This window comes from Heptranchias perlo, chromosome 3 (assembly GCF_035084215.1).
Source record: "Heptranchias perlo isolate sHepPer1 chromosome 3, sHepPer1.hap1, whole genome shotgun sequence".
Taxonomy (NCBI): domain Eukaryota; kingdom Metazoa; phylum Chordata; class Chondrichthyes; order Hexanchiformes; family Hexanchidae; genus Heptranchias; species Heptranchias perlo.
Genome location: NC_090327.1, coordinates 84,384,142 through 84,399,588, shown reverse-complemented (window position 1 = coordinate 84,399,588; position 15,447 = coordinate 84,384,142). Strand labels below are relative to the sequence as shown.

Sequence of the window (15,447 nt, the reverse complement as noted above, 5' to 3'; positions counted from 1 at the left end):
CTCCTCCTCCTCCTCTTCTGCCACCTCCTCCATCTCCACCTGCTCATCCTCCTCTTCCTCCTCCTCCGCCTCCTCCTCCTCAAAGTGGGTGGCAGATGTGGATGGGGTCTCCTCAAGAGGCACCTCTCTCTGTTGTGCCGTGTTGTACAGGGCACAACCCACGACTATAATGTGTCCCACTCTGTCTGGTGTGTATTGAAACGCTCCCCCAGAATGATCAAGGCACCTGAAGCACATCTTGAACAGCCCTATAGCATGCTCAATTTTAGACCTGGTAGCGATGTGGCTATCGTTGTATCGACGCTGTTACTCGGTGATGGGGTTTCTCAGAGGTGTCATGAGCCACCTGTGCAGGGGGTATGCCTGGTCCCCGAGGAGCCAGCCCTTACAGGTGTTCGGTGCGTGGAAGAGGGGCGGGATGTTGGACTCACGGAGGATGAAGGGATCATGGCAGCTGCCAGGGTATCTGGCGCACACGTGAAGGAATCTCTTGCAGTGGTCACAGATGAGCTGAGTGTTGATGGAGTGATAGCCTTTCCTGTTGATGAACAGTCCTGGCTCGTGTGGAGGTGCTTGTATTGCTATACGGGTGCAATCGATTACAGCCTGCACCCATGGGAAGCCAGCCACAGCGTGGAATCCCACTGCCCTCTCCGTCTGGCTGAGGTCATCCATGGGGAAGTTGATATAGTGCGAGGCCCTGCGAAACAAGCCGTCGGTGACCTGCCTTATGCACTTGTGTGCAGACGACTGAAAGACCCCGGCGATGTCCCCGGTGGCACCCTGGAATGATCCGGAGGTGAAAAAGTTGAGGGCAGAGGTGACTTTGACAGCGACAGATAAGGAGATGCTGCTTGGGCCAGCCGGGAGCAGCTTGGCATGGAGGAGGCTGTAGATGTCTGCGACTACCTGGCGACTGACTCTGAGCCTCCGTATGCACTGCTCCTCAGAGAGGTCCAGGAAGCTGAGCCTCGGTCCGTAGACCCTGTTGCGAGGGTAGTGCCCCCTGCGACGTCGCTCTCTTTGTTGTTGCTCTCCGTGCTGTTGTGCAGGTACCTGTGGCGCAGCACTGTGTTGTGGAGCTCCACATGGCAGAGGTGGACGGCGTGCCTGGTGAGGCTGGTGAAGTTGCTCGTCCTCAGATGAAGTGATGAATGCAGCCATGGCACCCCCATCCTGATGGTGTGAGTTTGAGGGGGTCCGCAAAGTAGGTAAATGTGTTTGCACAGCAGAGTTTAGGATATAAGTTAAGAATTTTGAGTGGAAACACAAAGGTCTCGCAGCCAAAACTTTGTCTGATGTGACAGAGTGCCCTGCTGCAATAAATGAGGTTCCCCCAACCTGTCAAATTTGCATCTCCCACTGGCTACTGGCTGAAACACGTCTGCTCCAACAGGGAGTGTTTCCCACAGCACGGGAAACACGCTGAGGATTCTTCAAAATTGCACTCCTGTCAAAATGTCTACTCAATGAGGTCTCTGAAGTACCTCAACTATCTACCTAACTATGTAAATTATCATCCCGCCGGCTTTAATTGCCGGTGGGAGTCCCGCATTCGGGAGATGCGCGCGCACCCGAATGCGTCACTGGGGAACTCGGAAGTCAGCGGGTTGGAGCCGGGCTCCGAACCCGCTCCAGGTTTCCGCCATTTTACGAGCCCCCAACGCACCCGCTCCGCCATCCGAAAATCCCCTATATGTGTTTAACAGCGGATCTTCAGTAGGTTATGGTGGTGCAGGCAAGTTCTGTGTCACTGCAACAGCAAGTTTAAAAAAAAGTACATAGGCAAATGAGCAGCTTTTAATTCTCTTCATCTTTCATTAGCAATGAATTTTTGGCCCTACAGTAAGACCACATTGAAATTACATTCATTTATTTCCATAAAAGTAAATTCTGTTTTTTTTTTCCCCCCGACTCTGAAAATTAATTTGTTACCAGTGACAGGGTCATACAAATTGGTTTGTACACATAAAGAACGTTTGATGGCCAACAGCAGCAGACAGCTGTTGGGATTGACTAGGTTTCCTTAACAGGTTTAAAATTCTATATTAGAGATGCTGACCCACAGAATACTCAAGATGTGTCACCCACAACAGAGAATGCCATGTGTTCTTTCACTCAGGTAAAAAGTCTGTTCAAATATGACACCTTATATTTCCTGATGGAGGAGTATCTCTGGCTGGGTGGGACTTCTGCCCATGCTGGAGATGCCACCCACCCCTTCCGCCCTGACCTTGGCTGTATTTCCATTTGAATGTGGGAGGCGGACTTCCTAATTTCTGCTGGAAACTTGTGCCACACTGGCGGTGAAGATTTGCTGGTGCAGGCCTCGCAGGGCTGCTGGAACGGGAGGAAAAGGCGGCCACCAAAACGATTTTAAAAAAAGGTTGTAGGATATTGATAGGGCCTGTGAACAGTGCATTCTAAGAGGTTTGAACAGACCCCTTTTCATTGGCCAAGGACCCTGCTGTTGATCTTGCAACACTGGATGTCAGGTTTAACAGACAGCCCCAATGTACATTCAGGACAAGCAGGAGCAATATTGTCAGAGACTCTATTTTCTTCATTTTAATTTAATGGACAGGTGCCTAAAATATGCGCATGTATAGGTGGGCATATTTTAGGTCTCTGGATCTGGTCCCCGGGAAATGGAGGGAGTGGGGATGCAGTGTCTTTTGTCCCCGAGCAAGTTCCTGCCCCCAGATGTGCTGAAAAATTAATGGGGGGGCGGGGATGGGAGGTGGAAAATCTACCCCAACTCCAGCAGACTGGTGAACTGTGGATCTTTTGAAACTTGTGAAAGAACTGCTGTGACTAGATTGATTCCTGGGATGAGAGAATTGTCCAATGAGGAGAGATTGAGTAGAATGGGCCTATACTCTCTGGAATTTAGAAGAATGAGAGGTGATCTCATTGAAACATATAAAATTCTTAGAGGGCTTGACAGGGTAGAGGCTGTTTCCACTGGCTGGGCAGTCTAGAACTAGGGGTCACAGTCTTAAGATAAGGGGTTGGCCATTTAGGACTGAGATGAGGAAAAATTTCTTCACTGAGAGGGTTGTAAATCTTTGGAATTCTTTACCTGTGGATGCTCAGCTGTTGAGTATATTTAAACAATTTTACAACACCAAGTTGTGGAAGGGGAAAGCCCCCGAAAGCTTGTGGGATTAAAAATAAAATTGTTGGACTATAACTTGGTGTTGTAAAATTGTTTACAATTGTCAACCCCAGTCCATCACCGGCATCTCCACATCATGAGTATATTTAAGACTGAGATTGATAGATCTTTGGACACTAAGGGAATCAAGGGATATGGGGATAGGGCGGGGAAGTGGAGCTGAGGTAGAAGATCAGCCATGATCTTATTGAATGGCGGAGCAGGCTCGAGGGGGCCGTACGGCCTACTCCTGCTCCTATTTCTTATGTTCTTATGTAACTATGAATGGGTGAGGGGGAGGGAATGTAAGGGCATGACAGAGATGAGAATGTGGAGAAAGAGATGAAGGCTGAAGGGTTGACAGAAAAGGAAATAAGGGGAGGGTGGAAGGTGGTGAGGGGATGCAATGGTGAGGGGGCAGTGAAAGCATTAGAAAAGTGAGAAGAAGAGGATATGTGTTTGGTGGAAACTGGTAGGAGAAGTGACGCGGGCATGGGGTTAGGGCAAAGCAACAGGGACGAGGGGTGTTGATAGGGCTGAGTATGAGGGGATTAGTAGTGAGCGAAAGGGGAGGCAACAGCAGAGCACAGCAAGGGGCAGGGGTTGATACAGAGATCATAGGGTTGTGAGGAGGGGTATGGGATGCAGTGGGAATGAGAGTCTGATGGGGCCTGTGAAAGGCTGAGTTCTAAGAGTGCTTCAATAAGCCCCTCTTCATTGGCCAAGGCCCCTGCTGCTGACCTTGCCATGCTGGATGTCAGTGCCTAACAGGCAGCTCCAATGTACATTTGGGACAAGGGGAAAGGGAGTAGATGGGATATGGGTTTATGGGAGAAAATGTCAGGCAAGGGGGCTGGAAACCACTTCCTTTGCATTCCTTTCTGCTGCTGCCCTGCACCCTAGCCAAATGCATCCCTAACCCATAACCTGAAACCTGTCTGCAGTCCTGGTTGCATTTCCCCCGTTAGATGTGGCACTGGTATGTTAACCCTACCTTTTCCACAGATGCTGCCTGATCTGCTGAGTGTTTCCAGCATTTCCTGTTGATGTGGCACCATTTGAGGAATTTATTGCAGTTTAAACAATAACACCGTAGAGAATTGGTTTTAATCTGACAATAAGACAGCTGTTGGGTAAGTGTATTTGAAGCAAACAAAGAAAATGCTGGAAATCTAGAGCAAGTCAGTCAGCATCCGTGGAGAGAACGGACAAGTTTACATTTCCGGTGCAGACCCTTCTTCAGGATGGAAATATAAGAGGCGGGCAGAAAAAAGGGAGGGAACGAGTATAAATACAAGACAAATATAGAGAGGAATCATAAGTGGAATGATGAAACAGATCATCTCAGTCAAGTAATAGACAGAAGCATGAAGGCATCAAATATACAAAAGGTCTAAAATAGCTAAAGAAGTGGAAGGCCTGGGAAAATGTGAGAAAATGGAAGAGATGGAAAACCTGGGGGTCAAATATGAAATTAAAACTGGTTTAAAAATTAGGTTATAACTAACGTCTAAAATTACATAAGTCATTGTTCAGACCATTGGGTTTCAGGGCGTCTAGGAGAAAGATGAGATATTGTTCTTAAAGCTTGCGTTGAGTTTCATTGTAACAGCATACGAGGCAAATGACAGAGAGACCTGAATTGGGCGGGGCGGGGGGAGTGTGAATTAAAGTGGCGATCCATTGGTAGCTCAAGGTCGCATTTGCGACTGATGGAGGTGTTTGGCAAAGCAGTCATCTAATTAGTGTTTAGGAGACTGCACTGTGACCGTGAAACAGTATGAAGTACATGTAAGTTGCTTACATGGAAATTGTGTTTGGGGCTCTGGACAATGGTGTAGGAAAACGTGAATGGGCAGGTGTTGCATTTCTTGCATTTGCATGGAAAGGTATCGGGAAAGGGGAGATAGAAGTTGAGCTGGTGGAAGAGTGAGCCAGGATAACAGGGAGGGAATTGTTACTTTGGAAACAAGTTTTATGTGGCACCATTTAATGAATTTACTGCAGTTTGAACTCACTTGCCTTTTTTCTGACTGTATTAATATGCCTGATCGCCTCTAATTTCTCAGTTCTGAAGAAGGGCCTGCACCTGAAATGTAACCATATTTGTTCTCTCCATAGATGCTCACTGGCCTGCTGTGTGTTTGGAGTATTTTCTGCTTTTGCTTCAGATTCCCAGCAGCTTCATTTTGTTTTTTCTTTTGGTTAAGTGCATTTACTGTGCAAGGAGCATGCGCCCTCTGCTGGCCAAACTCATTCAGCCGGATTTTCCTCTGAAAGTAACGGCGAGGCTAACAGAGCTTATTACCATTATTTCTGTGCATCTGGTACAGCAACTTCCAGCGACCTCACATGTGCAGTCAAACGCGGAAATCCAGAAGTTGCTCTACCAGATGCCCCTCCATAAACTCTGCGAGAATGACATCTCGCCGGCTGACTCACCGTTCAAATGAACGGATCGGCATGAAGTTCCTGCACTGACCTGATGGATATGAACAAATCTCGCCAAAAAAAGGTACGTCATCATTTAAGTCCAAGCACACTTTTAACAGCGTGGTAGGTCTCAATGACTGACAAACTACCTCTTTGGCACTGAACATTAACTTTTACAAGTGTGGAGTCTCATTCCTTCAGATATTAATCGTTGTTGGACGATTAAAAAAAATAATTTTTTATATTTTGATTTTTTTACTTTTTCTTCCTGTCTCTTTTATCTCTGTCTCTTAATTCAATCTTTCTTGCCCTCTCTTTATTTCTCTTTCTGTACCTGATTTGACATTGAATTCACTATTCTAACTCATACTTCCTGGTTCAGACTCTTTGCTGTGCATCCGATACTTTAATCTGATTGGTTAAGGGGATGGACAGTTGCTTCCCTCGTTCACACAGGTCCCAGATGCCCTGTAGTGGGCGCCAATTTGGGATTCAGTGCCTCATGGGAGAAACTTTCCCAGAAAAAAAACAAGAAAAGTTTATGGCAAATCTAACTAGCACCGGGGGTCCTTCGTCGCCGCTCAGAGGAAAATCCGAGCCATTATTTTTGTCCAGAGTTACTGTGAAGCAGTCATTTGCAAATGATGTCGGAAGAGAGAGCGATACTTACACCAGGGACTGTATACAGCAAAGAAGTCATCATCTATATGCATCTTGTCAAGCCTATTGTAAAATCTTAATTCATCTGCCACTATGAATGTGCTTGTTATGGCTGAATGCACTTAATAGAGCCTATAACAACAATAACCCACATTTATATAGTGCCTTTAACACAGAAAAACAGCCCCAAGCACTTCACAGAGGCATAATCTGTACACAGCACTGGGGTATCAAGACTGAGGTGCTATCAGATCTGACAGCACTAATGCCTGGATAATAAGGCCTAGATTTACCAATTGACATTTTTTTAATGCCGGTATTAACCCATTTAGTTTAAATGGGTAACACTGGTGTTAAAATAACAGTGATCTGAAAATCTAGGCTTAATTGTTTAGTTTTCCCTACCAACACCAAGTCTAAATTAATGGCAAGTTAATGCAGTTTCCCTCCACATTACAGATTTAATATAATATATATTCTCACCTTAAGGCAAGGTTACTACTCTGCAACTATTTTGTCATGGAGCCTTCCTTAGCCTCAGTCACATCTCCAGCACTTGTGACCCTCACAAAAGCATATGCTGACTCCTCTAGTGAGGGGTACCCAATTTATTTTTTTAATTTAAAAAATGTATTCCCAGGATGTGGGCATCACTGACAAGGCCAGCATTTATTGCTCATCCCTAGTTGTCTTGAGAAGTTGATGATACCACAAATTGTAAATGTGACTTTAAATCAATTTTGTAAAATTTTGCCCCACACAGTTTAGCTTTTGGGCATTTTCCCTCTAAGCTCCCTGTTACTCCTTGGGTTCAGCTTCTGCCTCAGGCCTCCAGACTTGCTCTGAGGACAAAATGTTTAATGTAGTTGGCTTGCCCTCTTCCTGTGTTGTGGAACCCCCATTAACACCTATGCCTGCTCGTCTTCCTCACGTTCCTTCCTCCCTTCACTCATCTCTGGTACACTATATTGTGCCACTGTTCACAGTGCTGTTCTCCGATTGCCGACATATCACCCCCCTTTTGGTGTCGTGTGCACTTCATTTTAATCTGCCAGAGAGAGTTTTGGAAGGCTGACCTAAACCCTACTAAGAGAGTGTAACCCCACCCCTGATGTCAGAGTTTGCTGCCCTGACCTGCCTCATCTCACCCCTATTCCCTGCCCCATTCCCCTACCCTTCTCTCCCTCCTCTATGTTCCCCCATCTCCTCACCATTTCTGTCATCCTCCCATCCTCAAATCTCTCCCCCCTCCTCTGCTCTGCTCTTCTCTGTTCCTGAACCTTCCTTTCCACTCCCATCTCCCCCCCCCCTCTTCCTCCAATGCATAAGCCAGTAGCATGCTGAAAAGCACAGCACAGCACTTTTCACCCCATTCCCATTAATGTCTGGGCTGCGGCCATTTTAGTGGGGTCCTTGAAACAGGTGGCTCAGGCATCTGCCAGAAACATGCAGGTGCTTCATTAGCCCATGCGAATCAGGGTCCTCTGATGTCAATAAAGGCCCCGATGCATTTTCAGGTCTAACAGGTACATAGATAATTGGCATCGATTGCCTAACCAACGATTCTTAAAGGGACTGCTGCAGGCGCTCTGAAAATGCTGCAGGTAAGTTCCAGTAACTAATGCTCCTCCTGGCCTCTGTGGTACCCTGTGATTGCCTCCCCCTTTGACTAAATGCTGCAGGCTTGGCTCTGTGGAGGAGCCGCCAGTTCTCTTGAACCCCCACCCCTAGATCGGCGAGCTGTTTGTCAGCGTTACAAACTTGTGGGCAACTCACTGATGGAACGGTAATGAGGCTTGGCCTCTTGTCGATGACATCGGTTGGGTGGCAGGCCCGCTCCGCTCACCACCTGCTCAATGTTTGCCGAATCCAAACATTGGCCCCCACATATTTTACAATTGTAAACAATTTTACAACACCAAGTTATAGTCCAGCAATTTTATTTTAAATTCACAAGCTTTCGGAGGCTTCCTCCTTCCTCAGGTGAACGATGTGAAAATGAAATCCTCGAAATGAAGTCGCATTTATAATTCACAGAACAATGCTTGGTGAGTACAGACAGTTTTTTCAACTGCCCGTTGCCAAGGCAATCAGTGTGCAGACAGACAGGTGTTACCTGCCAGGTCTCAGAATATACAAATCACCAAAAAAAAAACAACAAACAAAAAAAAACAGAGATAGAGAGGTAGAAACATAGAAAAGACAGCAACTGACCCGTTATATTAAAAACAGATAACATTTGTTCGCTGGTGGGGTAACGTGTAGCGTGACATGAACCCAAGATCCCGGTTGAGGCCGTCCTCATGGGTGCGGAACTTGGCTATCAATTTCTGCTCGACGATTTTGCGTTGTCGTGTGTCTCGAAGGCCGCCTTGGAGTACGCTTACCCGAAGGTCGGTGGATGAATGTCCTTGACTGCTGAAGTGTTCCCCGACTGGGAGGGAACCCTCCTGTTTGGCGATTGTTGCGCGGTGTCCGTTCATCCGTTGTCGCAGCGTCTGCATGGTCTCGCTAATGTACCATGCTCTGGGGCATCCTTTCCTGCAACGTATGAGGTAGACAACTTTGGCCGAGTCACAGGAGTATGAACCATGCACCTGGTGGGTGGTGTCCTCTCGTGTGATGGTGGTATCTGTGTCGATGATCTGGCATGTCTTGCAGAGGTTACAGTGGCAGGGTTGTGTGGTGTCGTGGACGCTGTTCTCTTGAAAGCTAGGTAATTTGCTGCGAACGATGGTCTGTTTGAGGTTGGGTGGCTGTTTAAAGGCGAGTAGTGGAGGTGTGGGGATGGCCATAGCGAGGTGTTTGTCCTCATTGATGACATGTTGAAGGCTGCGGAGTCATATTTTACAGTCACACGTAGCAGGTTATCTGACAAAAGGAAGGGCATCAGCACACAAACCAAAACATTTTGTCTCAAGTAACTCGTCTGACCTGTTATTTCTGGAACAGTCCCTTGGAAACATTTTACAGTCAACTTTTATCCTTCGATGTTCGGAAACTATCAAAGACAAAGAGGATATCCTGTACTATTGTAGACAAGCAATTGATTAAATGTTCTTCCTGCTACACATGGGAAGCTGCAATAATTTAGTCATTCAGAAACTTGGCTGATATTATTTTGGTTCTAATGTTTGTCCAAAAGATTCTTCACAGTAAGCTTTTCTCTAATCTAGTATTAACAACTCTCAAGGTCTAGATTTAAATTCATATCTTGACCAGGTGGTGCAGTGAGTTAGTACATTAAAGAGCTGCTCTGTGGAATGGCAAGGCACATTTGTGCTTTTTGTGCTAGTGTTAATGGTGGTATGAAGTATAGCCACATATTCCATGTTGTTAAATGTCTATTTTATTCAACACTGTTCAGTAATATTGATTTGGTAATTTAAATATATTCCTAATATGCTTTCAATTTCTGTGCCACCCTAATTGTGCCCGAGTTGCATTAAGAAGTGACCCAACATGGAACAGGAAGTGTAAGAGGCCATTTCCTTCCCCAGTCACAGAACTGGAAAAGTAAAGAAATACTTCACAGGTTCTTTGGAGCTGGAAACATGTGACTATACATCCAGGATATTCATCTCTTTTCAATCTGAAATCGAATGGAGATGCATAGGTTACCTGAGGTTTCCTGGTGATTTATCTCTCCTGATTTTCCCCTTCTGAGGCACTATCTCATTTTTACATATGGGGTTCGATTTTCCAGTGAAGTAGCGGATGCATTGGGGGCAGGGGGGCTCCGAAAATTGGGGAAATCCCGAGTGGGTTTGGAACCCGGCTCCAACCCCCAGACTTCCGGGTTTCCCACTGACGCGTCTGGGTGCGCGCGTGCCTCCCGAATGGGGAAGTCCCACTGGCAATTAAAGCCGGCGGGATGATAGTTAAGAGACTTATTTAGATACTTAAAGTACTTAAAGAATTTAATTTTGTCCACATTAAGGCAGGGGTCTGATTTTGAAGCATCCCCAGCGTGTTCCCCGTGCTGTGGGAAACACTCCATGTTCTGCCAATGTTTCAGCCAGCAGCCAGTGAGACATTCAAATGCTTGTTTGACAGATGGGGAGAAAAGGTGAGTTCTTGATGCAGGGCACTCAGTTCTTTCACACAAACGTTTGGCTGCGAGATCTTTGTATTTTCACTGAAAATTCTTACTTTCCACTCATAATTCTTCTGTTCACACATATTTACCAACTTTTCGGACCCACTCAAACTCACACCATCAGGATGGGGGGGCGCCATGGCTGCATTCACCACTACACCGGAGGACGAGCTACATCACCAGCCTTGCCAGGCACGGTGTGCACTTCCGCCTCTTGCAGCTCCACAACACAGTGCTGCGCCACAGCCACCTGCACAAGTGCACAGAGGGCAACAACAGAGAGGGGTGACAGTATCGCCATCCCCGACGGACAGGAACTCAAGGGTGCGGCTGATCTCCAGCGCCTCCTGCTCCGCGTCTGTAAGGACGACGATTTGTTCCGGCCCCCCTCCAGTCCTCGCCCTCTCGCGTGCATTTTGCGCTCTCTTCTAGAAGGGGAGAAAGAACAGATGTGTGAGTGAGTGATGGTGAAGTGGCCAACTGATGAATGCATTGGTTTGAGTGAGGTTGACTGTGAAAGAGATGCATCAGAGGGTGAGTATGAGACAGAGCCATCACATTGGATGAGGATTGGGTTGAGTGGTAGTGGTGGGGTGACTAATGGGGAGGTGAGGAAGTGCTGAGGAAGTGAAGGTAAGTTGAGTATGAGCCTTAAGTTGGTGTGAGGAGTGTTGTGATAGAGTAGTGTTGGCAGTGCAGAATGAGTTGGGGGGTGGGGGCAGTGATGTGGGAGATGGAATGTAGGAGAATCAATAAGTGTACTCACTTTGGCTGACCTAGTTGGGTCATTGAAGCGCTTCCTGCATTGGATCCATGAGCGCGAGATGTTGCTGCTGCTGGTGACCTCCTCTGCCATCTTGAGCCAGGACTTCTTGGTGGCAGAGGCAGGGCGCTTCCTCCCGTCCGCCGGGTAAAACAGATTCATCTTCCTCCTCACCCCATCCAGTAGCACCTGGAGTGAGGCATTATTGAATCTGGGAGCAGCCTTGCCCTTGTGCTGCTCCATTGTGGTGTGTGGGTGTTTGCTCCAGGAAAAGCCATTGGAGCAATGGCCCTCTAAATACGGCTCCTCCAGCTGATCGCCTGTGATGCGGGTGCGCAGTCCGCCCGCTGCGCAGCTGTCGGACGGCAAACCCGGAAGCCATGTTAAGTGGCACCAATTGAATCGCGATCGCGTGGGAAACGGACATTTTTATTGGTCGGGTTACCCGCGCGCCCATATTCCCCCCCCCCCCCCATATGCCCCCCCTCCCCCCTGCTGCCATCCCGCCTCCACTCTAATGTCGGGGCCATGGTTACACAATTGTGAGCAGTCCTCCAATACCTCAACCAAGTGCCCACAGATTATCCAACCTGGGGAAGGGGAATCATAGGTGATCCAATCACTGAGTGATGAGAATGTAATTCCACCTTAAGAGAATTAGTTTTAAAAAGTCATGTGACTAAGACTGGACTGTTTACTGTTTACTCTAGCAGTTGCTAAATTCTTCTGGACATTATTGCAAGAAATTTGTTTACAACCATGACAAACCTCAGCCTAGTCATATGATATGGTGTCAGAAGTGAAGAAAAACAATGTAGTATATACAGAAAACAAAAGTTCTCAGTCTCTACATTCAACCCAGTAAAAAATTATAACTTCAGCCGGCTATCACACTGGTCAGTATGAAAAAAAAGATTTTCACAGTTCTGGACTGCCACAAAGCTTCACAAAGAGGATGATGTACAGGTTAGTGCTCTTGTTTATGGTATGGGCCAGAAGCAGAGCATATTAGTATAACTTTAACATTTGGGTTGGAATATCAGAAAATTAAGTGACACGGTGATGCAAAAATTCTACAATTATTTTGTTTCAAAACTCAACTTAATTTTTGAAGAAGCTGCTGTTCAGAAGTCAGAAAGTGAGAGAAACGGTGGAACCATTCGTCTAAAGTTTCTCTGAACTGGCTGAACACTGAATTTGGTTCCAGGAGAAATGAACAAATTCAGGACTGAATTGTGACTGTCATTGCTGACAAAGACCTATCACAAATGAAATCTGAGCTGATGCTTGATACAGTTATCCAAACAAACCATTGCTCAGAGTGGATAAAATGGCAGGCCAGAGGCCTGCTGAAGATCTGGACCGAGAGGAGGCCCACTGAATTGATTAAGGGCCCTAAGTTATCAGGACAGGCTTAGAAAACGGGGCTTTTTTTACGCTAGAAAACCTTCGACTTCGAGGGGACATGATTGAGATCTTTAAAATAAAGAATGGATTAGATTCTGTCCAAATGGATACGTATTTTGAGCTAGATAGGCAGGGGCCACGAGAGGTCATCAATGCAAGTACAGTTAGGTTACATGTCAAGCAGTACTTCTTTTCACAGAGAATCGTCGCCCTCTGGAATATGCTGCCGGTACATGTGGTGAATGTGGATTCGATGCAGGCCTTGAAAAGGAAGCTGGATGGGTTCCTGCAAGTGGAAGACATCTCAAGTTATAGAAGGTAGATGGGTTAGTTGTGACTAGTTATATCAGACACCACTCTCTTCTGGAGCTTACTTGATGTGGAGATGCCGGTGATGGACTGGGGTGGACAAATGAAAGGAATCTTACAACACCAGGTTATAGTCCAACAGATTTATTTTAAAATCACAAGCTTTCGGAGATTATCCCCTTCGTCAGGAGCTTACTTGATTGCATTTGGGAGATTTTTTCCTAAGTTGACCTAAAGTTTGTTCTGTGGGGTTTTGATGGATGTGCTAAGGTAGCACTCTGTCAGGATGGGACAGGCTTAATGGATCAGCTGGTCTTTTTCTACCCTTCTTTGTTGCATTTTCATATGAGTAAAACGTGAGGGAAGAAAGAAATTGAATAATTCTCACAAGGAAAGAGCTCTGCAAAACCAGAACGTGCACAGTGTAATTGAAGACACAGTCATGAAGATAACTGTCCAGTCCATAATCAACAGGGTAGTAATTGGCTTTGGCCCATTTTTGGCTAACTAACCAGGGGGTGCCGACAGTGCGGCACCAATCGGGAGACCTGAGGCCGGCCCCAAATTGTTCCTTGGCCTCATTAACATTTTTTTGCACAAGCTGCCGGCCCCGGTCACACCTCCAAAGGCATCTCACACATTTCACTAAGTAGAATATCGGGGCGCTACCTGCGAGGCAAGCAGCCTGAAGGTACGTCCCATTAAGAGTGTTAACGGGGCGCGATGTGGGGGGTGATTGCTAGGCTGTGGAGACAGGGGAGCGCTACTGCTCCTCCGGCCTCCACAACAACAATTTCTGAATTTTTATTTAAAAGAAACTCACAGCTTTATAGAAACATAGAAAATAGGAGCAGGAGTAGGCCACTCGGCCCTTCGAGCCTGCTCCGCCATTCAGTATCATCATGGCTGATCCTCTATCTCAATACCATATTCCCGCTCTCTCCCAATACCCCTTAATGCCTTTTGTGTCTAGAAATCTATCTCGCTCCTTCTTAAATATATTCAGTGACTTGGCTTCCACAGCCTTCTGTGGTAGAGAATTCCACAGGTTCACCACCATCTGAGTGAAGAAATTTCTCCTCATCTCAGTCCTAAATGTCCTACCCTGTATCCTGAGACTGTGACCCCTTGTTCTGGACCCCCCCAGCCAGGGGAAACATCCTCCCTGCATCCAGTCTGTCTAGCCCTGTCAGAATTTTATATGTTTCAATGAGATCCCCTCTCATTCTTCTAAACTCAAGAGAATACAGGCCGAGTAGACCCAATCTCTCCTCATTTGACAGTCCTGCCATCCCAGGGATCAGTATGGTGAACCTTCGCTGCACTCCCTCTATGGCAAGTATATCCTTTCTTAGGTAAGGAGCCCAAAACTGCACACAATACTCCAGGTGTGCTCTCACCAAGGCCCTGTATAACTGCAGTAAGTATAAATATATGTATTCACCCCACAAAAAAGCCTTGCATGGAATCTAATAGCTTGTTGCATAGACCTGCCATCAAACCCATTATGGACTGCATTCTTGTATTTGGTAACAAAAGGTCATTTGACCTTTTTGCATTTGCTTTCAAGGACAAGATAGCCCATGACATGGGAATGAGCTGCGACAGGCGGCAGCTGCAAACCTCTGACCTGTGGCAGCAGCAGTTTCGTAATGACCTTCTGCTTTTCTTCCTTCTCATTCTGTTCTACCTCAAATTAATTGTCAGCAAACTAGATCATGAAACCATCATGTCACTCCTGCTACTAAAGTTCCATGCGAATTCTGCTCATCAGGAAATTCTTGTAGTTCACACTTCCCACCACTGTAATTTCTTTTCCTCCTGATAACATATTATCTGTAATATGTTATTTCATTCCTTTTTCTTGGAGTCACAGTACACTCTGTTAACATGATATGCTTCTATCTGATCCATCAAGCTGCAATAAATAAATATGGCCTGAATGTGGAGGTTGATTGTTGCCATTGTCAATGAATCTGTCTGACAGATCACAAAATGTTTGGAACTGATCAATGGATCAAACCATTCCATTGAATTATAAGCGTTCTGGGGCTGTTTACGCTACGTGTTTGTTTGGCTCCTATACTTGAGCAGGCAAACACCATTTGAATCCTGTCAACATTTTACCATCTAGAAGTAGTTATGAGAAATACAGAGTTAATGTGTTTTGTTCTAGAATATCTTCAAAGAATTTGGAACTATATTTTGGTCTGTAATGCACAAAGATGTCAGTTTGAAACTAGCAGCGATGATGGGTGAGTGATAAGGCCGTGTGGTGGCAGCTACACAAGAAGTAGGCAACCATGTTTCAAGGGTTTTGTGTTGAGAGCAAGCACTTTGTTGTTTTGATTTTGAGGATAACAGGGAGTTCTCTGTTTGATCCTTGGTTCTCACTACATTTACCTAGGTATTGGGCAGGTAAAGGCACAATCTGGTTCTTAGGAGACATGAGCTCCACTTATAGGAGTGGTCAATGATGCTGAACCCAGAGAAAATACGAAAATATCTAGCATAAAAACAGAAAAATATAATAATGAGCCTGAGGAACAACACAGTCCCCAGTATATCTGGCCTTGCCAGCGATTTACACCACACACTGATACTCTCTGTATCCCTCCC

The 15,447-nt window shown here is 46.1% G+C and overlaps 1 long non-coding RNA gene across 1 annotated transcript in view; it reads left to right on the top strand.

The window, feature by feature from the left end:
- Window positions 1-11,877: 11,877 nt before the first annotated feature.
- Window positions 11,878-15,447, top strand: part of LOC137306721 (uncharacterized) — a 29,700-nt gene continuing 26,130 nt past the window's right edge. The window contains exons 1-2 of the long non-coding RNA XR_010958923.1: window positions 11,878-12,078; window positions 12,719-12,837. This is a non-coding gene — a long non-coding RNA (uncharacterized lncRNA). The remainder of the gene's footprint in view (window positions 12,079-12,718; window positions 12,838-15,447) is intronic.